Here is a 24,601-nt window from a genome sequence, read left to right as displayed (position 1 = left end):
TGCAGACATTGCGCATGCGCACTAAGCGGAAAATCGATGCAATGCGATGAAATTTACAGAGCGAACGACTCGGAATGAGGGCCTATGTTGCTTGGTGTGAGGCCAAGAAGGCCCCAACGGAGGAATTTCAACTGGGTCGATTCCTGCATTTCCTGCAAGCAGGTGTGACATTGGGCCTCAAATTGGGGTCCATTAAGGTCCAGATCTCGGCCCTGTCGATTTTCTTCCAGAAAGAACTGGCTTCACGGCCTAAAGTTCAGACTTTTGTCAAGGGAGTTCTGCATATTCAGCCTCCTTTTGTGCCCCCAGTGGCACCTTGGGATCTCAATGTGGTTTTGGAGTTCCTGAAATCACATTGGTTTGAGCCACTTAAGACTGTGGATTTAAAATATCTCACGTGGAAAGTGGTTATGTTGTTGGCTCTGGCTTCGGCCAGACGTGTGTCAGAATTGGCGGCTTTGTCCTGTAAAAGCCCCTGTCTGATTTTCCATATGGATAGGGCAGAGTTGAGGACTCGTCCTCAGTTTCTCCCGAAGGTGGTATCAGCTTTTCACTTGAACCAACCTATTGTGGTGCCTGCGGCTACTAGGGACTTGGAGGATTCCAAGTTTCTGGACGTAGTCAGAGCCCTGAAAATGTATGTTTCCAGGACAGCTGGAGTCAGGAAAACTGACTCGCTGTTTATTCTATATGCACCCAACAAGCTGGGTGCACCTGCTTCTAAGCAGACTATCGCGCGCTGGATTTGTAGCACTATTCAGCTGGCGCATTCTGTGGTGGGACTACCGCAGCCTAAATCTGTAAAAGCCCATTACACAAGGAAGGTGGGCTCATCTTGGGCGGCTGCCCGAGGGGTCTCGGCTTTACAACTTTGCCGAGCTGCTACTTGGTCAGGGGCAAACACGTTTGCAAAATTTTATACATTTGATACCCTGGCTGAGGAGGACCTGGAGTTCTCTCATTCGGTGCTGCAGAGTCATCCGCACTCTCCCGCCCGTTTGGGAGCTTTGGTATAATCCCCATGGTCCTTACGGAGTCCCCAGCATCCACTAGGACGTCAGAGAAAATAAGAATTTACTCACCGGTAATTCTATTTCTCGTAGTCCGTAGTGGATGCTGGGCGCCCATCCCAAGTGCGTATTGTCTGCAATACTTGTAAATAGTTATTGTTACACAAATCGGGTTGTTATTGCGAGCTATCTGTTCAGAGGCTCCATTGTTATCATACTGTTAACCGGGGTTCCTATCACGAGTTATATGGTGTGATTGGTGTGGCTGGTATGAGTCTTACCCGGGATTCAAAATCCTTCCTTATTGTGTCAGCTCTTCCGGGCACAGTGTCCTAACTGAGGCTTGGAGGAGGGTCATAGGGGGAGGAGCCAGTGCACACCAGGTAGTCCTAAATCTTTCTTTAGAGTGCCCAGTCTCCTGCGGAGCCCGTCTATTCCCCATGGTCCTTACGGAGTCCCCAGCATCCACTACGGACTACGAGAAATAGAATTACAGGTGAGTAAATTCTTATTTTTTAATAAAAATTGCCGTTGATAAATATTACAAGTCTCCTGCTTATTAATAGAGAGCAACACTAAAATAGGATTTTAGTACCTACCGGTAAATCCTTTTCTCCTAGTCCGTAGAGGATGCTAGGGACTCCAAAAGGACCATGGGGTATAGACAGGAGTTTGGGCACACTATAAGACTTAAACTGGGTGTGAACTAGCTCCTCCCTCTATTCCCCTCCTCCAGACCTCAGTTAGAAAACTGTGCCCAGGAGAGACGGACATTTCGAGGAAAGAATTTATAATTTAAACACAGTGAGTGTTATACCAGCTCACACCACGAACATACCGCAAGACATGGGCCCTCATTCCGAGTTGTTCGCTCGGAGTTTTTCATCGCATCGCAGTGAGAATTCTCATAGTGCGCATGCGCAATGTTCGCACTGCGACTGCGCCAAGTAACTTTACTATGAAGAAAGTAAGTTTACTCACGGCTTTTTCATCGCTCCGACGTTCGCATTGTGATTGACAGGAAATGGGTGTTACTGGGCGGAAGCACGGCGTTTTAGGGGCGTGTGGCTGAAAACGCTACCGTTTCCGGAAAAAACGCAGGAGTGGCCGGGGAAACGGTGGGTGTTCCTGGGCGAATGCTGGGTGTGTTTATGACGTCAGCCAGGAACGAAAAGCACTGAACTGATCGCACAGGCAGAGTAAGTCTGAAGCTACTCAAAAACTGCTAACTCGTTTGTGATCGCAATATTGCGCATACATCGGACGCACATTTAAGAAGCTAAGATTCACTCCCAGTAGGCGGCGGCTTAGCGTGTGTAACTCTGCTACATTCGCCTTGCGAGCGAACAACTCGGAATGAGGGCCATGGCCTTCAACAGAATACCAGCCCACGGTATGAAAAACATACAGCCATATGCTGAGAGAATATGTAACACAACCTGTGTGTCAACTAGAGATGAGCGGGTTCGGTTTCTCTGAATCCGAACCCGCCCGAACTTCATGGTTTTCCCCACGGATCCGAGCAGACTCGGATCCTCCCGCCTTGCTCGGTTAACCCGAGCGCGCCCGAACGTCATCATGACGCTGTCGGATTCTCGCGAGACTCGGATTCTATATAAGGAGCCGCGCGTCGCCGCCATTTTCACACGTGCATTGAGATTGATAGGGAGAGGTCGTGGCTTGCGTCCTCTCCATTTAGATTAGGAGAGAGAGAGAGAGATTGACCTGATACTGTAGAAGAAGAGAGTGCAGAGTTTAGTGACTGACCACAGTGACCACCAGACAGTGCAGTTGTTTTATTTAATATATCCGTTCTCTGCCTGAAAAAAACGATACACAGTGACTCAGTCACATACCATATCTGTGTGCACTGCTCAGCCCAGTGTGCTGCATCATCTATGTATATATTATATATCTGACTGTGCTCAGCTCACACAGCTTATAATTGTGGGGGAGACTGGGGAGCACTGCAGTGCCAGTTATAGGTTATAGCAGGAGCCAGGAGTACAAGACAGTCACACACCATATCTGTGTGCACTGCTCAGCCCAGTGTGCTGCATCATCTATGTATATATTATATATCTGACTGTGCTCAGCTCACACAGCTTATAATTGTGGGGGAGACTGGGGAGCACTGCAGTGCCAGTTATAGGTTATAGCAGGAGCCAGGAGTACATATTGTATTAAAATTAAACAGTGCACACTTTTGCTGCAGGAGTGCCACTGCCAGTGTGACTGACCAGTGACCTGACCACACTGACCACCAGTATAGTTAGTAGTATACTATATTGTGATTGCCTGAAAAAGTTAAACACTCGTCGTGTGACTTCACTTGTGTGGTGTTTTTTTTTTATTCTATAAAAAACTCATTCTGCTGACAGACAGTGTCCAGCAGGTCCGTCATTATATAATATATATACCTGTCCGGCTGCAGTAGTGATATATATATATTTTTTATATCATTATTTATCATCCAGTCGCAGCAGACACAGTACGGTAGTTCACGGCTGTAGCTACCTCTGTGTCGGCACTCGGCAGTCCATCCATAATTGTATACCACCTACCCGTGGTTTTTTTTTCTTTCTTCTTTATACATACATACTACGACATCTCTTTATCAACCAGTATATATTAGCAGCAGACACAGTACAGTACGGTAGTTCACGGCTGTGGCTACCTCTGTGTCGGCACTCGGCAGTCCGTCCATAATTGTATACCGCCTACCCGTGGTTTTTTTTTCTTTCTTCTTTATACATACATACTACGACATCTCTTTATCAACCAGTCTATATTAGCAGCAGACACAGTACAGTACGGTAGTTCACGGCTGTGGCTACTTCTGTGTCGGCACTCGGCAGTCCGTCCATAATTGTATACCACCTACCCGTGGTTTTTTTTTCTTTCTTCTTTATACATACATACTACGACATCTCTTTATCAACCAGTCTATATTAGCAGCAGACACAGTACAGTACGGTAGTTCACGGCTGTGGCTACCTCTGTGTCGGCACTCGGCAGTCCGTCCATAATTGTATACCACCTAACCGTGGTTTTTTTTTCTTTCTTCTTTATACATACATACTACGACATCTCTTTATCAACCAGTCTATATTAGCAGCAGACACAGTGCAGTACGGTAGTTCACGGCTGTGGCTACCTCTGTGTCGGCACTCGGCAGTCCGTCCATAATTGTATACCACCTAACCGTGGTTTTTTTTTTCTTTCTTCTTTATACATACATACTACGACATCTCTTTATCAACCAGTCTATATTAGCAGCAGACACAGTACAGTACGGTAGTTCACGGCTGTGGCTACCTCTGTGTCGGCACTCGGCAGTCCGTCCATAATTGTATACCACCTAACCGTGGTTTTTTTTTCTTTCTTCTTTATACATACACACTACGACATCTCTTTATCAACCAGTCTATATTAGCAGCATACACAGTACAGTACGGTAGTTCACGGCTGTGGCTACCTCTGTGTCGGCACTCGGCAGTCCGTCCATAATTGTATACCACCTAACCGTGGTTTTTTTTTCTTTCTTCTTTATACATACATACTACGACATCTCTTTATCAACCAGTCTATATTAGCAGCAGACACAGTACAGTACGGTAGTTCACGGCTGTGGCTACCTCTGTGTCGGCACTCGGCAGTCCGTCCATAATTGTATACCACCTAACCGTGGTTTTTTTTTCTTTCTTCTTTATACATACATACTACGACATCTCTTTATCAACCAGTCTATATTAGCAGCAGACACAGTACAGTACGGTAGTTCACGGCTGTGGCTACCTCTGTGTCGGCACTCGGCAGTCCGTCCATAATTGTATACCACCTAACCGTGGTTTTTTTTTCTTTCTTCTTTATACATACATACTACGACATCTCTTTATCAACCAGTCTATATTAGCAGCAGACACAGTACAGTACGGTAGTTCACGGCTGTGGCTACCTCTGTGTCGGCACTCGGCAGTCCGTCCATAATTGTATACCACCTAACCGTGGTTTTTTTTTCTTTCTTCTTTATACATACATACTACGACATCTCTTTCTCAACCAGTCTATATTAGCAGCAGACACAGTACAGTACGGTAGTTCACGGCTGTGGCTACCTCTGTGTCGGCACTCGGCAGTCCGTCCATAATTGTATACCACCTAACCGTGTTTTTTTTTTCTTTCTTCTTTATACATACATACTACGACATCTCTTTATCAACCAGTCTATATTAGCAGCAGACACAGTACAGTACGGTAGTTCACGGCTGTGGCTACCTCTGTGTCGGCACTCGGCAGTCCGTCCATAATTGTATACCACCTAACCGTGGTTTTTTTTTCTTTCTTCTTTATACATACATACTACGACATCTCTTTATCAACCAGTCTATAATAGCAGCAGACACAGTACAGTACGGTAGTTCACGGCTGTGGCTACCTCTGTGTCGGCACTCGGCAGACCGTCCATAATTGTATACTAGTATCCATCCATCTCCATTGTTTACCTGAGGTGCCTTTTAGTTGTGCCTATTAAAATATGGAGAACAAAAATGTTGAGGTTCCAAAATTAGGGAAAGATCAAGATCCACTTCCACCTCGTGCTGAAGCTGCTGCCACTAGTCATGCCCGAGACGATGAAATGCCAGCAACGTCGTCTGCCAAGGCCGATGCCCAATGTCATAGTACAGAGCATGTCAAATCCAAAACACCAAATATCAGTAAAAAAAGGACTCCAAAACCTAAAATAAAATTGTCGGAGGAGAAGCGTAAACTTGCCAATATGCCATTTACCACACGGAGTGGCAAGGAACGGCTGAGGCCCTGGCCTATGTTCATGGCTAGTGGTTCAGCTTCACATGAGGATGGAAGCAATCAGCCTCTCGCTAGAAAAATGAAAAGACTCAAGCTGGCAAAAGCAGCACAGCAAAGAACTGTGCATTCTTCGAAATCCCAAATCCACAAGGAGAGTCCAATTGTGTCGGTTGCGATGCCTGACCTTCCCAACACTGGACGTGAAGAGCATGCGCCTTCCACCATTTGCACGCCCCCTGCAAGTGCTGGAAGGAGCACCCGCAGTCCAGTTCCTGATAGTCAGATTGAAGATGTCAGTGTTGAAGTACACCAGGATGAGGAGGATATGGGTGTTGCTGGCGCTGGGGAGGAAATTGACCAGGAGGATTCTGATGGTGAGGTGGTTTGTTTAAGTCAGGCACCCGGGGAGACACCTGTTGTCCGTGGGAGGAATATGGCCGTTGACATGCCAGGTGAAAATACCAAAAAAATCAGCTCTTCGGTGTGGAGGTATTTCAACAGAAATGCGGACAACAGGTGTCAAGCCGTGTGTTCCCTTTGTCAAGCTGTAATAAGTAGGGGTAAGGACGTTAACCACCTCGGAACATCCTCCCTTATACGTCACCTGCAGCGCATTCATAATAAGTCAGTGACAAGTTCAAAAACTTTGGGTGACAGCGGAAGCAGTCCACTGACCAGTAAATCCCTTCCTCTTGTAACCAAGCTCACGCAAACCACCCCACCAACTCCCTCAGTGTCAATTTCCTCCTTCCCCAGGAATGCCAATAGTCCTGCAGGCCATGTCACTGGCAATTCTGACGATTCCTCTCCTGCCTGGGATTCCTCCGATGCATCCTTGCGTGTAACGCCTACTGCTGCTGGCGCTGCTGTTGTTGCTGCTGGGAGTCGATGGTCATCCCAGAGGGGAAGTCGTAAGACCACTTTTACTACTTCCACCAAGCAATTGACTGTCCAACAGTCCTTTGCGAGGAAGATGAAATATCACAGCAGTCATCCTACTGCAAAGCGGATAACTGAGGCCTTGGCATCCTGGGTGGTGAGAACAGTGGTTCCGGTATCCATCATTACTGCAGAGCCAACTAGAGACTTGTTGGAGGTACTGTGTCCCCGGTACCAAATACCATCTAGGTTCCATTTCTCTAGGCAGGCGATACCGAAAATTTACACAGACCTCAGAAAAAGAGTCACCAGTGTCCTAAAAAATGCAGCTGTACCCAATGTCCACTTAACCACGGACATGTGGACAAGTGGAGCAGGGCAGGGTCAGGACTATATGACTGTGACAGCCCACTGGGTAGATGTATGGACTCCCGCCGCAAGAACAGCAGCGGCGGCACCAGTAGCAGCATCTCGCAAACGCCAACTCTTTCCTAGGCAGGCTACGCTTTGTATCACCGGTTTCCAGAATACGCACACAGCTGAAAACCTCTTACGGCAACTGAGGAAGATCATTGCGGAATGGCTTACCCCAATTGGACTCTCCTGTGGATTTGTGGCATCGGACAACGCCAGCAATATTGTGTGTGCATTAAATATGGGCAAATTCCAGCACGTCCCATGTTTTGCACATACCTTGAATTTGGTGGTGCAGAATTATTTAAAAAACGACAGGGGCGTGCAAGAGATGCTGTCGGTGGCCAGAAGAATTGCGGGACACTTTCGGCGTACAGGCACCACGTACAGAAGACTGGAGCACCACCAAAAACTACTGAACCTGCCCTGCCATCATCTGAAGCAAGAAGTGGTAACGAGGTGGAATTCAACCCTCTATATGCTTCAGAGGTTGGAGGAGCAGCAAAAGGCCATTCAAGCCTATACAATTGAGCACGATATAGGAGGTGGAATGCACCTGTCTCAAGTGCAGTGGAGAATGATTTCAACGTTGTGCAAGGTTCTGATGCCCTTTGAACTTGCCACACGTGAAGTCAGTTCAGACACTGCCAGCCTGAGTCAGGTCATTCCCCTCATCAGGCTTTTGCAGAAGAAGCTGGAGACATTGAAGGAGGAGCTAACACGGAGCGATTCCGCTAGGCATGTGGGACTTGTGGATGGAGCCCTTAATTCGCTTAACAAGGATTCACAGGTGGTCAATCTGTTGAAATCAGAGCACTACATTTTGGCCACCGTGCTCGATCCTAGATTTAAAGCCTACCTTGGATCTCTCTTTCCGGCAGACACAAGTCTGCTGGGGTTGAAAGACCTGCTGGTGAGAAAATTGTCAAGTCAAGCGGAACGCGACCTGTCAACATCTCCTCCTTCACATTCTCCCGCAACTGGGGGTGCGAGGAAAAGGCTCAGAATTCCGAGCCCACCCGCTGGCGGTGATGCAGGGCAGTCTGGAGCGACTGCTGATGCTGACATCTGGTCCGGACTGAAGGACCTGACAACGATTACGGACATGTCGTCTACTGTCACTGCATATGATTCTCTCACCATTGAAAGAATGGTGGAGGATTATATGAGTGACCGCATCCAAGTAGGCACGTCACACAGTCCATACTTATACTGGCAGGAAAAAGAGGCAATTTGGAGGCCATTGCACAAACTGGCTTTATTCTACCTAAGTTGCCCTCCCACAAGTGTGTACTCCGAAAGAGTGTTTAGTGTCGCCGCTCACCTTGTCAGCAATCGGCGTACGAGGTTACATCCAGAAAATGTGGAGAAGATGATGTTCATTAAAATGAATTATAATCAATTCCTCCGCGGAGACATTGACCAGCAGCAATTGCCTCCACAAAGTACACAGGGAGCTGAGATGGTGGATTCCAGTGGGGACGAATTGATAATCTGTGAGGAGGGGGATGTACACGGTGATATATCGGAGGGTGATGATGAGGTGGACATCTTGCCTCTGTAGAGCCAGTTTGTGCAAGGAGAGCTTAATTGCTTATTTTTTGGGGGGGGTCCAAACCAACCCGTCATATCAGTCACAGTCGTGTGGCAGACCCTGTCACTGAAATGATGGGTTGGTTAAAGTGTGCATGTCCCGTTTTGTTTATACAACATAAGGGTGGGTGGGAGGGCCCAAGGACAATTCCATCTTGCACCTCTTTTTTCTTTTATTTTTCTTTGCGTCATGTGCTGTTTGGGGAGGGTTTTTTTGGAAGGGCCATCCTGCGTGACACTGCAGTGCCACTCCTAAATGGGCCCGGTGTTTGTGTCGGCCACTAGGGTCGCTAATCTTACTCACACAGCTACCTCATTGCGCCTCTTTTTTTCTTTGCGTCATGTGCTGTTTGGGGAGGGTTTTTTGGAAGGGACATCCTGCGTGACACTGCAGTGCCACTCCTAAATGGGCCCGGTGTTTGTGTCGGCCACTAGGGTCGCTTATCTTACTCACACAGTCAGCTACCTCATTGCGCCTCTTTTTTTCTTTGCGTCATGTGCTGTTTGGGGAGGGTTTTTTGGAAGGGCCATCCTGCGTGACACTGCAGTGCCACTCCTAGATGGGCCCGGTGTTTGTGTCGGCCACTAGGGTCGCTAATCTTACTCACACAGCTACCTCATTGCGCCTCTTTTTTTCTTTGCGTCATGTGCTGATTGGGGAGGGTTTTTTGGAAGGGACATCCTGCGTGACACTGCAGTGCCACTCCTAAATGGGCCCGGTGTTTGTGTCGGCCACTAGGGTCGCTAATCTTACTCACACAGCTACCTCATTGCGCCTCTTTTTTTCTTTGCGTCTTGTGCTGATTGGGGAGGGTTTTTTGGAAGGGACATCCTGCGTGACACTGCAGTGCCACTCCTAAATGGGCCCGGTGTTTGTGTCGGCCACTAGGGTCGCTTATCTTACTCACACAGTCAGCTACCTCATTGCGCCTCTTTTTTTCTTTGCGTCATGTGCTGTTTGGGGAGGGTTTTTTGGAAGGGCCATCCTGCGTGACACTGCAGTGCCACTCCTAGATGGGCCCGGTGTTTGTGTCGGCCACTAGGGTCGCTAATCTTACTCACACAGCTACCTCATTGCGCCTCTTTTTTTCTTTGCGTCATGTGCTGTTTGGGGAGGGTTTTTTGGAAGGGACATCCTGCGTGACACTGCAGTGCCACTCCTAAATGGGCCCGGTGTTTGTGTCGGCCACTAGGGTCGCTAATCTTACTCACACAGCTACCTCATTGCGCCTCTTTTTTTCTTTGCGTCATGTGCTGATTGGGGAGGGTTTTTTGGAAGGGACATCCTGCGTGACACTGCAGTGCCACTCCTAAATGGGCCCGGTGTTTGTGTCGGCCACTAGGGTCGCTTATCTTACTCACACAGTCAGCTACCTCATTGCGCCTCTTTTTTTCTTTGCGTCATGTGCTGATTGGGGAGGGTTTTTTGGAAGGGACATCCTGCGTGACACTGCAGTGCCACTCCTAAATGGGCCCGGTGTTTGTATCGGCCACTAGGGTCGCTTATCTTACTCACACAGTCAGCTACCTCATTGCGCCTCTTTTTTTCTTTGCGTCATGTGCTGTTTGGGGAGGGTTTTTTGGAAGGGACATCCTGCGTGACACTGCAGTGCCACTCCTAGATGGGCCAGGTGTTTGTGTCGGCCACTAGGGTCGCTTAGCTTAGTCATCCAGCGACCTCGGTGCAAATTTTAGGACTAAAAATAATATTGTGAGGTGTGAGATATTCAGAATAGACTGAAAATGAGTGGAAATTATGGTTTTTGAGGTTAATAATAATATGGGATCAAAATGACCCCCAAATTCTATGATTTAAGCTGTTTTTTATGGTTTTTTGAAAAAAACACCCGAATCCAAAACACACCCGAATCCTACAAAAAAAATTCGGTGAGGTTTTTCCAAAACGCGGTCGAACCCAAAACACGGCCGCGGAACCGAACCCAAAACCAAAACACAAAACCCGAAAAATTTCAGGCGCTCATCTCTAGTGTCAACCCAACCAACAACAGGGCCGAAACTAGGGAGGGGCTAGGGGGGCATGTGACCCGGGCGCAGGATCGGATAGGGCGCTGGGATCCTGCTGCGTCTGATACAGCAAAAGGAGGAAGTGGAGGAACATGGGATTTGTAGTAAAGTCTGTTACTGGTTATACTTGGAGCTGTAACAGAAAGACTACAAATCCCATGAGGCATTTCACTCACCCTGCAGAGATATGGCCGCCGCTGGAGATGAAGTAGTAGTCGGCTATTCTGAGCGGCAAGCCGCACGCTCTGGCTGTGACTCGATGCAAAGCTTTCTCCAGCCCCACGCTGCCCTGCTGAGTCGCTGACAGAGACACCAGCAGTGATTGATTGCAGCAGCCCAGCACCCGTCACCTCTGTCTGATTAAAGAGTGAGAGGACAGAGGTAAAACACACACACTCCCTCACTCTAGTGTTAACCCCTGCAGCTCATTTAAAGCAGTTATTTAAGTTTATACAGTATATATTGCTTTAGTATATACCACTGTGACAACTAAAGTTCATATGGATAAATGTATGTATGTATATATGAATATATATATACACCCAGCATGTCAGGTGGCACTCCATTAACTCAAAGTAAACTCAGTAATGCCGGTGCCCTCCACACGGAAAAGGGACAGTCCCCCTCCAAACGTACAACAGCAGTCAGGCGTTATCCCCCCGGGGCCTTAATGAACATCATGGGCTAGCCTGCTTTATTTGATACATCATGGGTTAGGCTATCCTATTTGAGTTATCTGAGTTTATCTCATACCTGTGTCCTACAGTCATAACCTTGGTTTTTTTTCGTTTTTTTTCAATTTTTTTTGTGTTAGGTGTGGAGTTTGGATGTTCTCAATATGTTTTTCACTGTTTATTAATATATATTCTTTTATGATTTTCTGCTGTACTCTGTCATAAACTTGTCTTTGTACATACACCTGCCGAAATCTCTTGCTGGATTGTTGGACCAACTCTGCAACAAGGAGAAGTGCTGTCATTGCGGAATTGGTACTATGTATTTACTATATAAGTTATTGAAGTTCATTTTGTATAGCAATCTCTTAGTAGCTATAGATTTATTGTACACAAACTTGTGGAGATAGCCGATTCTGCTGGTGCTTTTAGATTTTTCTATACGATCACTGTGTGTATGTAATTTCTTTCTTTCTGTATTAGATGTATGGTGAATCTTGTCTGGTTGTCATGACGCCGGACGCCGGCACCTGCGGATGACGTCATTCGGCTGAGCGGGGCGCGGCGGGCGGACGGCGCCATGCACAGACGGAGAAGACTATATAGGTATGTTGGTTTCTTATGCCTTGTTGTCCTGACGAAAATTTATTTTATGCATTGAAACAACGTTGACAGCTCCGCAAGGTGTCTGTGTTTCTTTCTTGTCGCCGTGAGTGCCGCCTGACTGCTGATGTATGTATGTATGTATGTATATATATATATATATATATATATATATATATATATACACATACTGTGTGTGTTTTACTTGGGGTCTGCTTGTCTGAGGGATATTACGGAGCATATTATTTTTTTTATTCTATTTTAGTGTATTTTTTTATCTATTTTCTACTTTTATTATCTTATTTTATACATATATATATATATATATATATATATATATCTATAATAAAAACATTTTTTATTCTTTTCTGTGTGTGTGTCGGGGGGGGGCGCTAACTTACTGCCTTGCCCCGGGTGCCGTAAATCCTAGTTTCGGCCCTGCCAACAATAAGAAACCACATGCCATGTCATGAACAATGTCAGCAATAGCCTGACAGAGAAGAAACACCGCAAAGTGCAACCAAAATCAATAACTGTAGACACAGTACGCACTGGGACGGGCGTCCAGCATCCTCTACAGACTAGGAGAAAAGGATTTACCGGTAGGTACTAAAATCCTATTTTCTCTGACGTCCTAGTGGATGCTGGGGACTCCGTAAGGACCATGGGGAATAGACGGGCTCCGCCGGAGACTGGGCACTCTAAAAGAAAGATTAGGTACTATCTGGTGTGCACTGGCTCCTCCCTCTATGCCCCTCCTCCAGACCTCAGTTAGAATCTGTGCCCGGCCAGAGCTGGGTGCTCCTAGTGGGCTCTCCTGAGCTCCTAGGAAGAAAGTATTTATTAGGTTTTTTATTTTCAGTGAGATCTGCTGGCAACAGACTCACTGCTACGTGGGACCGAGGGGAGAGAAGCAAACGTACCTGTTCACAGCTAGGTTGCGCTTCTTAGGCTACTGGACACCATTAGCTCCAGAGGGTTCGAACACAGGCAGAGGTCCTCGGCCGTCCGTTCCCGGAGCCGCGCCGCAGTCCCCCTCGCAGAGCCAGAAGATCAGAAGTTGGTGATGAAATCGGCGGCTGAAGACTCCTGTCTTCATTAAGGTAGCGCACAGCACCGCAGCTGTGCGCCATTGCTCCTACTGCACACCACACACTCCGGTCACTGTAGGGTACAGGGCGCTGGGGGGGGGGGGGGGGGGGGCGCCCTGGGCAGCAATAAGAATACCTTTGGCATAAAAAAGACACATAATACAGCCTGGGACTGTATATGTGTAAAACCCCCGACATTTTTTTGTCAGAAACAGCGGGACAGAAGCCCGCCACTGAGGGGGCGGGGCCTTCTTCCTCAGCACACCAGCGCCATTTCTCTTCACAGCTCCGCTGGAAGGACGCTCCCTAGGCTCTCCCCTGCAGTCTCCTGGCACTAAGAGGGTAAAAAGAGAGGGGGGGGGGCACATACATTTAGGCAAAAGGTGTATTTATACAGCAGCTATTGGGAAAAATTCACTTCTGGTAGTGTGTATCCCTGTGTTATATAGCGCTGTGGTGTGTGCTGGCATACTCTTTCTCTGTCTCCCCATAGACCTTGTGGGGTCCTGTCCTCAGTCAGAGCATTCCCTGTGTGTGTGCTGTGTGTCGGTACGGCTGTGTCGACATGTTTGATGAGGAGGGTTACGTGGAGCCGGAGCAAGTGCAGATAAATGTGGTGTCGCCCCCGTCGGTGCCGACACCTGATTGGATGGATATGTGGAAGGTCTTAAATGACAATGTAAACTCATTACACAAGAGATTTGATGATGTTGCTGCCGGGGGACAGCCAGGCTCTCAACCCGGGCCTGCCCAGGCGCCTCAGAGGCCGTCAGCGTCTCAAAAATGCCCACTATTTCAGTTGGTTGACACAGATGTCGACACGGAGTCCGACTCCAGCGTTGACGATGATGAGGCACTATTACAGGCCAAAATGACTAAGGCCATCCGACACATGATTATTGCAATGAAAAATGTATTACACATTTCAGAGACTGACCCTGTCCCTGACAAGAGGGTAAATATAGTTTTGGAAAAAAAGGGGTTTTCGGAACCGCACAAGTCCTCAATTAATTTATTAGTATTGTTATTAGCCTCTGAAAAACTGAATTATTCCGAATTGCTTCTAGATATAGCAACTAGGGATATGAATAGTTAATCCTAGTCCCAGCTAATTGTTGCTTTCAGTGGTGCTCCCCAGAGTCAAATTTAAGCAGTCAAGAAAAAAAAACCCAAAACAACAAAGTGTTGGAAAGTAGACTCTTTTTTGGGAGCACTCTAATTCAGAGGGTGGAGATATAATTAGTTAGTTAATTAATACTGGTAAAACCATTTTTATTAGTTTATACATTAAAAGAATTTTTAGGAGTATTTGCGTGAAAAATTAGAAGCTTTGCGAAAATATGAAACACATTACAAGTGTGTGATATCCATATCACAGTGTATCGGTTGCCGGAGATTAATGGCTGTGATTACAGAGTATATACAGCATTACACATTCAAATTTATGTAATGTATGACCATCATTTATTCAGCAAGTATCCATTGTGGATTACAAAAAATGCAGAGAATTAAATCATAGGTCATATAAAAGTCAGGAATCCCGTAGTATATATGTGTATATATATATGGGTGACACTATGTAGGAAGTAAATTTCTTGCAGTACCAGGGTGTTCAGAGGTGGTCTCCCATCCTAGTACTAACCCGGCCTTTCACTGCTTAGCTTCCAAGGTCAGAAGAGATTGGGCATCTCCAGTGATGTATGACCGCAAATATTGTACTCTCCCTTTAGGATCACCGATTAAGGCTTGCTTATTTATTAATGCAAAACCAATTTTATGGGGGTTCCAGATGCCCAATGTTTAGGATGTGGATGTCACTATAGGGGAGTCAATTTGTTGCAGTACCTGGGTGTTCACAGGTGGTCACCCATCCTTTTACTAACCCGGCCTTTCACTGCCTAGCTTCCAAGGTCAAAGGAGATTGGGCATTTCCAGTGAGGTATGACCGCAAATATTGTACTCGCCCTCCTGAATCATCCGATTATTTTTTAAATTATGTTTGCCAAAAAAATAGTAGCAAGTTATATATACATATGGTATGAAAAAAAAATTTTTTGGATAGTATATAGCCACCTGGCTTAATCACCCTGTAACAATCAACCATAGGTAACAATATGCAAATGAGTGAGGGCCTGTTATGTGGGTATAATTTACTGAATACCACACAATGTCCACAAATAGGACTGACCTATCACTCCAGAAACCTTCCTATGGTACAATGAAAAAATTAGGTTAATATATAGCCACCTGGCTTAATCACCCTAAAACAATTTAACCACAGGTAACGATATGCAAATGAGTGAGGGCCTGTTATGTGGGTATAATTTCTGAACACCACACAATGTCCACAATTAGGACTGGCCTATCACTCCAGAAAAACCCTGAGAACACCAAAACGGCCGGACCACAATTAATAACTTTATAGGTGCAGGATGTAGTTATGCTGCACAGAAATAAGTTAATTTATGGTATACCCTTAAGCACTGGACCAAGCAATAGTTTGGAGGTGCCTGATGCTTGGAACCTCTATTATCTACCGGCATAAGTTGTGGGAAAGCAGGCTAGAGCTTGGTGCTTGTTACTGATTTGCACATTTGATTGAGCATGGTAAGTTCAAAGTACTGAGTATTTGCTGCAATTTGCCTTTCTCAAATTTCAAAAAATATAAAATAAATATAAAAATAATAACAAAATAGAGGAAAAACACAGTCAGTGATGCCTATGAAATTGACATCAGCCCGCTATCGGTGCCTGCAGCCAGTGATAATTATCCCAATTGTGAGCCTTAGTGTTGAAGGTATACGGTCCATTTACTTGATAAGGACAGTTGGTCCTATGTTGTTCTTTAGCATATTAGGACAATGAAGCTGGATTTTATAGTGTCACTGGTAGTGGCTGCTGATAGTTCACAGAAAAGAAGGAAGAAAGAAAAGGGAAGAATAAAGAGAGAAAAAAACACTTTTGGCTGTCAGGCTTTTGTAAGTGCAATTTGCAATGAAGGAGTGCAGGGTATACGATACCAGCTCCGGTCTAGGTGATGTCCCTGATGGACCCGACTACTGCCGTGCCCGTGCTCCAAAAGTTTCAGGGGCTGCGGTGGCGTGTGGTCGAGGTCTCCTCGTTCAGAGGACGGAGCTTGCGGCCGTGTCCATGGTAACCGTCCTCGGGATTCCGGCTATTGCGGTCACGTGTGCGCATCACGTGATCGCAGTACTTCCTCCTGACGTACGTTTCGCATTCAGTGCTTGATCACAGGGCGTGCTGTATTAGCAGAGAGTTGCAGTTTATAAACAAGAGTGCTGGTGATTAATTGGACCCAATAGTTAATTGGCACTGGGTCAACCCACTTAGAATAATTTGATTGCATGGTTAAGGATAATGGATGTTCCTTATAAGACGACAATTAAGGATATGTAATTAATATAGAATATATATAGTGTGTATAGTATATATGATATACATCTTAATCTGCAAGAGATGAATTAATGGTACTGATGTCATGCCTTAATTAATAAATTAATTTGTATGACATGTCGTTATGTGTTATAGTTTGTTATGTTACTACGCTGCATGTAATTAATTATATCAATTGCCAGTTTGTCCTGATCATTGTGTGTGTATAAATAGTAGCGCTTTGAGGCTAGTTTTGTAAATGAAAAGTATACTATAATGATTTGAATATTTAAAGAAAGGAAAAAAGAGAAGAAAAGAAAGTAATGTGTTGGATTAAATCATAGTGAATTTGGGTTACCTGCACAGTCACACCAATTTGGTATGGGGTTCCCTTCTCTTAGGAGACCCTGTCCTTATACACAAATTCTAATCTTGGAGTTTTTAAACTATACTATACTATGAGTTTCAGTTTAAAACAAGAACTATGTTCTAGACGCAAGAATAAGGACAATCTGGATGAAATTTTTCCTAGTGACCTAGTTGATACCGAACCTCATATCAGCTGGGAAGAGGACTTTCATAAATTAAACTCTGTTTTACGCAAACAAATTAGGACAAATTGGGATCTGACTACTCTCGAAAACTATGTAAAAAATAAAATATCTCCACGCGGTCTACGCCCAAGAGTTTTTCCGACATTTGATTTAGCAAGTGAAAACCTAAAAAAGGAATGGGAACATACTTTACTTAAATGCTCTAACGAACTCATGAACATTCTAGTCAAACATAATAACCTAGTTTTGGAAGAGTGCGAACACAATTTAGAGGACTTAAGTAAAAAATTAGAAAGCTGGGAAAAGGATTCTCAATTCCAGAGATGTTTTGAGAAAAATAAATTGGAACTCCAAGCTTACGAACAAACAATTATAGAGAGAAAGAAGACCAAGTACGCTAGAGATAAGAGGGATTTTGTATCCGGAAAAATCTTCAAATGGCAGAAGACATCATGGAAAAGAGAACCTTCTAGACATACAAGTCAATACTCGTCATCAGAGGCGGAGACTTCTGGAACAGAAGAGACCCCTGACTATACCACGGACAGATACTCCAGTACTAGAAGTGATACAGTGACTAATCCTTCAAACTCATCTTCATCTTTTTTAGGCGACCCTCGGGGAGGAAGAGGCAGACAAAGAGGAGGAAGACAAGGCGGGGGAACAAGAGGAAGAAAAGGACCACAAAAATGGGATTCCTCACCCCCCACGACCCGCAATACATACAGGAGACAACACCAACCGGATCGGTGGTAACCTCAACCACTGAAAACAATGACTCTAAACTCAAGATCATCAATCTGTCAGATCATATACTTACAGAAGCACAAGAATTCATACTTCAAAAAGGTCTAACCTTTTCCCCTACACAACACTTTGATCGATTCAAAGGAGAAACAGACCTAAAACTTTTTGGCAGAAAACTGCTACTAACCAAGTTATACTCCAACAAAGAGATGCTTTCTCCATTGGCTCAATTGGAAGTAGAGGCTAAAGATGCAGCAACATCGGATACTTTATATCCAGGCCTATTCCAGATGGAACAAGAAGCACTTTCAGTGCTACAAGAATTGGAATATGAACAAGGCATAGAAACAGAAGATGAGCCAGACACTAGACCGACCTGTAAGAAAAAATCAACATATTTTCCTCAAGAGCAAATTTGTCCTGAAGTACAAGTCTTCATGAAATTGGTTGCTAAAGAGTTTGATCAAATTCATATTAATAAAAATAAATATCTGGGAGTTTCCAACCTCACCCGACAAGAAAGAACCGCAATTAAAGAAATACAGACATGGCACGATGTGGTCATTAAGCCCTCTGATAAAGGGGGCAATATTGTTATTTGGCCTCAAACGGATTACATCAAGGAAGCAAGACGACAACTGGACACCACTAACTGTTATAAACGGATTCTACTCAATCCACTTCAGAATTATAAAATGATTTATGACAACATTATCATTCAAGCACAAGGAACAATTACCAAACATGAGTACGACTATTTATCAATCCAGAATCCCAAAATTCCCACGTTCTACATGCTGCCTAAGATTCACAAAAATATTCATAACCCACCAGGAAGACCTATTGTGTCTGGCATAGGGGGTTTAACAGAAAAAGCCAGCATTTTCCTTGACCTACACCTCCGGCATTTTGTATTGGATCTTCCCTCATATGTTCAGGACACGACTGACATACTAAGGAAAATACATGATTTAAAATTAGAGGATAACCAATACTTGGTATCATTAGATGTTGAGGCACTATATACCTCTATAAGCCATCAAGATGGAATAAGAGCTGTAGAATATTTTCTACACAACGAAGGAAGAAAAGACTTTCATCTCTTCCTCGTCAAGCTACTTTACTTTGTGTTACACTACAATTTCTTTACGTTTAACGATCAATTTTACCTCCAAACAAGAGGTACGGCTATGGGGGCAGCCTGTGCACCTACATATGCCAACATATTTCTTGGCTGGTGGGAGAGGGAAGTTGTCTTCAAGGATACCAATGACACCTTCACAACCCATGTTATCATGTGGAATCGTTACATAGACGATATCCTTATGATCTGGGAAGGCGAACTATCGTTATTGCACCAATTTATCGAACATCTCAACAATAACAATCTCAATATCCATCTCACACATACTATAAGTCAATCAGAACTGCCTTTTCTAGATATGACGATTTATAAAAACTCAGAAGGAATGATTGCAACCAATCTATATCGAAAGAACACAGCAACAAACACACTACTACATCAGACTAGCTCTCATTTCCCTCCCACTATAGAGAATATACCAAAGGGTGAATTTCTCCGTCTCCGCAGAAACTGTTCAGATGACAAAGAATTTAAAGTGCAAAGTATGGATTTGACTAACAGACTATGTGAAAGAGGATACAGTAAAACCTCAATCAAAAAAGCTATAAAACAGTCAAATCCATAAAAAGAGAGGACATTATTTTCAAAAAAGATCTCAAAAACAAAAGCACTGACAAAACTATCCGCTTTGTTGGGAACTTTTGCCAGGAATGGAGAAAGGTGCAAGAGGCAATACAAAAACATTGGCACATTTTACATGCAGATCCGACTCTGTCTAAAAATCTGGGCCCCAAAGTTGCCATGAGTTGGCGTAGATCCAAAAATCTTAGGGACAGATTCGTACGGAGTCATTTTCAAAAATGTCCCAAAAAACAACCTGTATTAACTGGCACATATTCCTGCGGACGATGCAAAGTTTGCAAACACATCGATCCCACCAAGGAAATAGTGGATAAATATGGGGAAAAGATACAGATTGTGGACTATATGAACTGTCTAACTGAAGGAGTTATTTACTGCCTTAGATGTAGTTGCAATCAAAAGTATATAGGCATGACAACGCGTCCTCTCAAACAGCGTATTCTAGAGCATATAGGATCTATTCGTAATGCCGCTGCAGATAGAGCCAAGATGAAACAACTGACATCTGTCGCCCGTCATTTCTACACATATCATGAAAGTAGGTGGGAGGAATTAAAAGTTTTTGGCCTGGAGAGAATTAGACTCGGTATCCGTGGTGGTAATCTCACTGAAAATCTGTTTAGAAAAGAAAGTGAGTGGATTTTCAAGCTCGGATCTATACATCCAGCAGGGATGAATGAAAATATAAATTATGGAGTATTTTTGAATTGAAGTTTATTATGAATCATGGCAATTAGCACCATATTAATTAAAGTCCATCATCATCTACTCTGCAATTGTATTAATCCAAATATATCATTTGCACATCCCATTGCATCACCAGTCCATATCAATATATGCACCCTCTAATTCACCCAATCTGATCCCTTTATTTTATTCATCCTTACTTATATTCATCCTCTTACTTATATTTATTATTATCCTTATTTAATATTTATTTATTTATCACCAACAAGTTTCTATGGGCTCTTCATGACACTGTTATTAATATGCCCTCGCATTGCACATAAATTAATACACCACTAATATTTCACCACCTTTCAGTCATACATAATTCATCCCTCCATATGCACCATAGAAATATAGACATTCCTTCCTATCTCATACCACTTATACTTCACGTCATTTTTGAATAACACTAACTTCTCTATACCTCCTTCTTAATTTTCTAATTTTCAACTTCACATACACATTACAATACCGATTGGAATTCACTCAAATTCACTATGATTTAATCCAACACATTACTTTCTTTTCTTCTCTTTTTTCCTTTCTTTAAATATTCAAATCATTATAGTATACTTTTCACTTACAAAACTAGCCTCAAAGCGCTACTATTTATACACACACAATGATCAGGACAAACTGGCAATTCATATAATTAATTACATGCAGCGTAGTAACATAACAAACTATAACACATAACGACATGTCATACAAATTAATTTATTAATTAAGGCATGACATCAGTACCATTAATTCATCTCTTGCAGATTAAGATGTATATCATATATACTATACACACTATATATATTCTATATTAATTACATATCCTTAATTGTCGTCTTACAAGGAACATCCATTATCCTTAACCATGCAATCAAATTATTCTAAGTGGGTTGACCCAGTGCCAATTAACTATTGGGTCCAATTAATCACCAGCACTCTTGTTTATAAACTGCAACTCTCTGCTAATACAGCACGCCCTGTGATCAAGCACTGAATGCGAAACGTACGTCAGGAGGAAGTACTGCGATCACGTGATGCGCACACGTGACCGCAATAGCCGGAATCCCGAGGACGGTTACCATGGACACGGCCGCAAGCTCCGTCCTCTGAACGAGGAGACCTCGACCACACGCCACCGCAGCCCCTGAAACTTTTGGAGCACGGGCACGGCAGTAGTCGGGTCCATCAGGGACATCACCTAGACCGGAGCTGGTATCGTATACCCTGCACTCCTTCATTGCAAATTGCACTTACAAAAGCCTGACAGCCAAAAGTGTTTTTTTCTCTCTTTATTCTTCCCTTTTCTTTCTTCCTTCTTTTCTGTGAACTATCAGCAGCCACTACCAGTGACACTATAAAATCCAGCTTCATTGTCCTAATATGCTAAAGAACAACATAGGACCAACTGTCCTTATCAAGTAAATGGACCGTATACCTTCAACACTAAGGCTCACAATTGGTGAAAATTATCACTGGCTGCAGGCACCGATAGCGGGCTGATGTCAATTTCATAGGCATCACTGACTGTGTTTTTCCTCTATTTTGTTAATATTTTTATATTTATTTTATATTTTTTGAAATTTGAGAAAGGCAAATTGCAGCAAATACTCAGTACTTTGAACTTACCATGCTCAATCAAATGTGCAAATCAGTAACAAGCACCAAGCTCTAGCCTGCTTTCCCACAACTTATGCCGGTAGATAATAGAGGTTCCAAGCATCAGGCACCTCCAAACTATTGCTTGGTCCAGTGCTTAAGGGTATACCATAAATTAACTTATTTCTGTGCAGCATAACTACATCCTGCACCTATAAAGTTATTAATTGTGGTCCGGCCGTTTTGGTGTTCTCAGGGTTTTTCTGGAGTGATAGGCCAGTCCTAATTGTGGACATTGTGTGGTGTTCAGAAATTATACCCACATAACAGGCCCTCACTCATTTGCATATCGTTACCTGTGGTTAAATTGTTTTAGGGTGATTAAGCCAGGTGGCTATATATTAACCTAATTTTTTCATTGTACCATAGGAGGGTTTCTGGAGTGATAGGTCAGTCCTATTTGTGGACATTGTGTGGTATTCAGTAAATTATATCCACATAACAGGCCCTCACTCATTTGCATATTGTTACCTATGGTTGATTGTTACAGGGTGATTAAGCCAGGTGGCTATATACTATCCCCAAAAAAATTTTTTCATACCATATGTATATATAACTTGCTACTATTTTTTTGGCAAACATAATTTAAAAAATAATCGGATGATTCAGGAGGGCGAGTACAATATTTGCGGTCATACCTCACTGGAAATGCCCAATCTCCTTTGACCTTGGAAGCTAAGCAGTGAAAGGCCGGGTTAGTAAAAGGATGGGTGACCACCTGTGAACACCCAGGTACTGCAACAAATTGACTCCCCTATAGTGACATCCACATCCTAAACATTGGGCATCTGGAACCCCCATAAAATTGGTTTTGCATTAATAAATAAGCAAGCCTTAATCGGTGATCCTAAAGGGAGAGTACAATATTTGCGGTCATACATCACTGGAGATGCCCAATCTCTTCTGACCTTGGAAGCTAAGCAGTGAAAGGCCGGGTTAGTACTAGGATGGGAGACCACCTCTGAACACCCTGGTACTGCAAGAAATTTACTCTCCTACATAGTGTCACCCATATATATATACACATATATACTACGGGATACCTGACTTTTATATGACCTATGATTTAATTCTCGGCATTTTTTGTAATCCACAATGGATACTTGCTGAATAAATGATGGTCATACATTACATAAATTTGAATGTGTAATGCTGTATATACTCTGTAATCACAGCCATTAATCTCCGGCAACCGATACACTGTGATATGGATATCACACACTTGCAATGTGTTTCATATTTTCGCAAAGCTTCTAATTTTTCACGCAAATACTCCTAAAAATTATTTTAATGTATAAACTAATAAAAATGGTTTTACCAGTATTAATTAACTAACTAATTATATCTCCACCCTCTGAATTAGAGTGCTCCCAAAAAAGAGTCTACTTTCCAACACTTTGTTGTTTTGGTTTTTTTTCAAGAGGGTAAATATGTTTGGGGAGAAAAAGCAGCAAGTGACTTTTCCCCAATCACATGAATTAAATGAGTTATGTGAAGAAGCGTGGTCTTCCCCTGATAAGAAAGTGGTGATTCCCAAGAGAATACTAATGGCATACCCTTTCCCGCCAACGGATAGGTTACGCTGGGAATCCTCCCCTAGGGTTGACAAGGCCCTGACGCGCTTATCTAAAAGAGTGGCCCTGCCGTCTCAGGATACGGCCGCCCTAAAGGAACCTGCGGATAGGAAGCAGGAAGGTATCTTGAAGTCTGTGTATACACACTCTGGTACTCTACTGAGACCGGCTATTGCTTCAGCTTGGATGTGCAGTGCTGTTGCAACATGGACAGATACTCTGTCAGAGGGGTTAGATACCCTGGACAGGGATACCGTATTGCTAACACTTAGCCATATTAAAGACGTCATCTTATACTGTATATGCGGGATGCCCAGAGGGACATTTGCCTGCTGGGCTCTCGAATAAATGCAATGTCCGTTTCTGCCAGGAGGGTCTTATGGACTCGGCAATGCACAGGGGATGCCGACTCTAAAAAACACATGGTGGTTTTGCCTTATAAGGGTGAGGAATTGTTTGGGGACGGTCTCTCGGACCTTGTATCCACAGCGACAGTTGGAAAGTCGACTTTCTTGCCGCAGGTTTCCTCACAGCCTAAGAAAGCACCGTATTATCAAATGCAGTCCTTTCGTTCTCAAAAAAGCAAGAGAGTCAGAGGTGCATCCTTTCTTGTCAGAGGCAGGGGTAGAGGAAAAAAGCTGCACCATGCAGCCAGTTCTCAGGAACAAAAGTCCTCCCCTGCTTCCACTAAGTCCATCGCATGACGCTGGGGCTCCACAAGCGGAGCCAGGAGCGGAGGGAGGCGCGTGTCCGAAATTTCTGCAACCAGTGGGTTCGCTCACAAGTGGATCCTTGGGCTGTCAAAGTCGAAAAATATCATGCTTCACATTGCCATATACTAACCTCATGCACATGCCCGCTGCGCAGGCACTCAGTCCGCCATACGTGCACACATCTGCAAGTTGCGTAATATCGCTCCGGCGATAGTGCGCATAATGTGGGTATTTACGGCGGAGTTTGTGAGCCTGTAGCTGGCGACTCGTTTATAGCATAGTTAACCCATATAGCATGTTTTGTAGATAATATTCCCCTTAATGATATCTGTGAGTATGTTTAGTGTAAATGGTTCGGGGACTTGGGAATTCCTCTTTGCATGATATGAAGGGTCAGGCAAAGGTTGA

General features: G+C 44.0%; 4 pseudogenes; 2 read left to right on the top strand and 2 right to left on the bottom strand.

Moving 5' to 3' along the window:
* Nucleotides 1-14,693: 14,693 nt before the first annotated feature.
* On the bottom strand, nt 14,694-14,813 carry LOC134913805 (5S ribosomal RNA; annotated as a pseudogene).
* Nucleotides 14,814-14,934: 121 nt separating this feature from the next.
* Nucleotides 14,935-15,054, bottom strand: LOC134912270 (5S ribosomal RNA; annotated as a pseudogene).
* Nucleotides 15,055-22,530: 7,476 nt separating this feature from the next.
* On the top strand, nt 22,531-22,650 carry LOC134913738 (5S ribosomal RNA; annotated as a pseudogene).
* A 121-nt stretch (nt 22,651-22,771) lies between these two features.
* On the top strand, nt 22,772-22,891 carry LOC134913804 (5S ribosomal RNA; annotated as a pseudogene).
* The last annotated feature ends 1,710 nt before the right edge of the window (nt 22,892-24,601 follow it).

This window comes from Pseudophryne corroboree, chromosome 4 (genome assembly GCF_028390025.1).
Source record: "Pseudophryne corroboree isolate aPseCor3 chromosome 4, aPseCor3.hap2, whole genome shotgun sequence".
Taxonomy (NCBI): domain Eukaryota; kingdom Metazoa; phylum Chordata; class Amphibia; order Anura; family Myobatrachidae; genus Pseudophryne; species Pseudophryne corroboree.
Note: the sequence above shows the minus strand (reverse complement) of the source record. Positions and strands in the feature narration are given on the sequence as shown.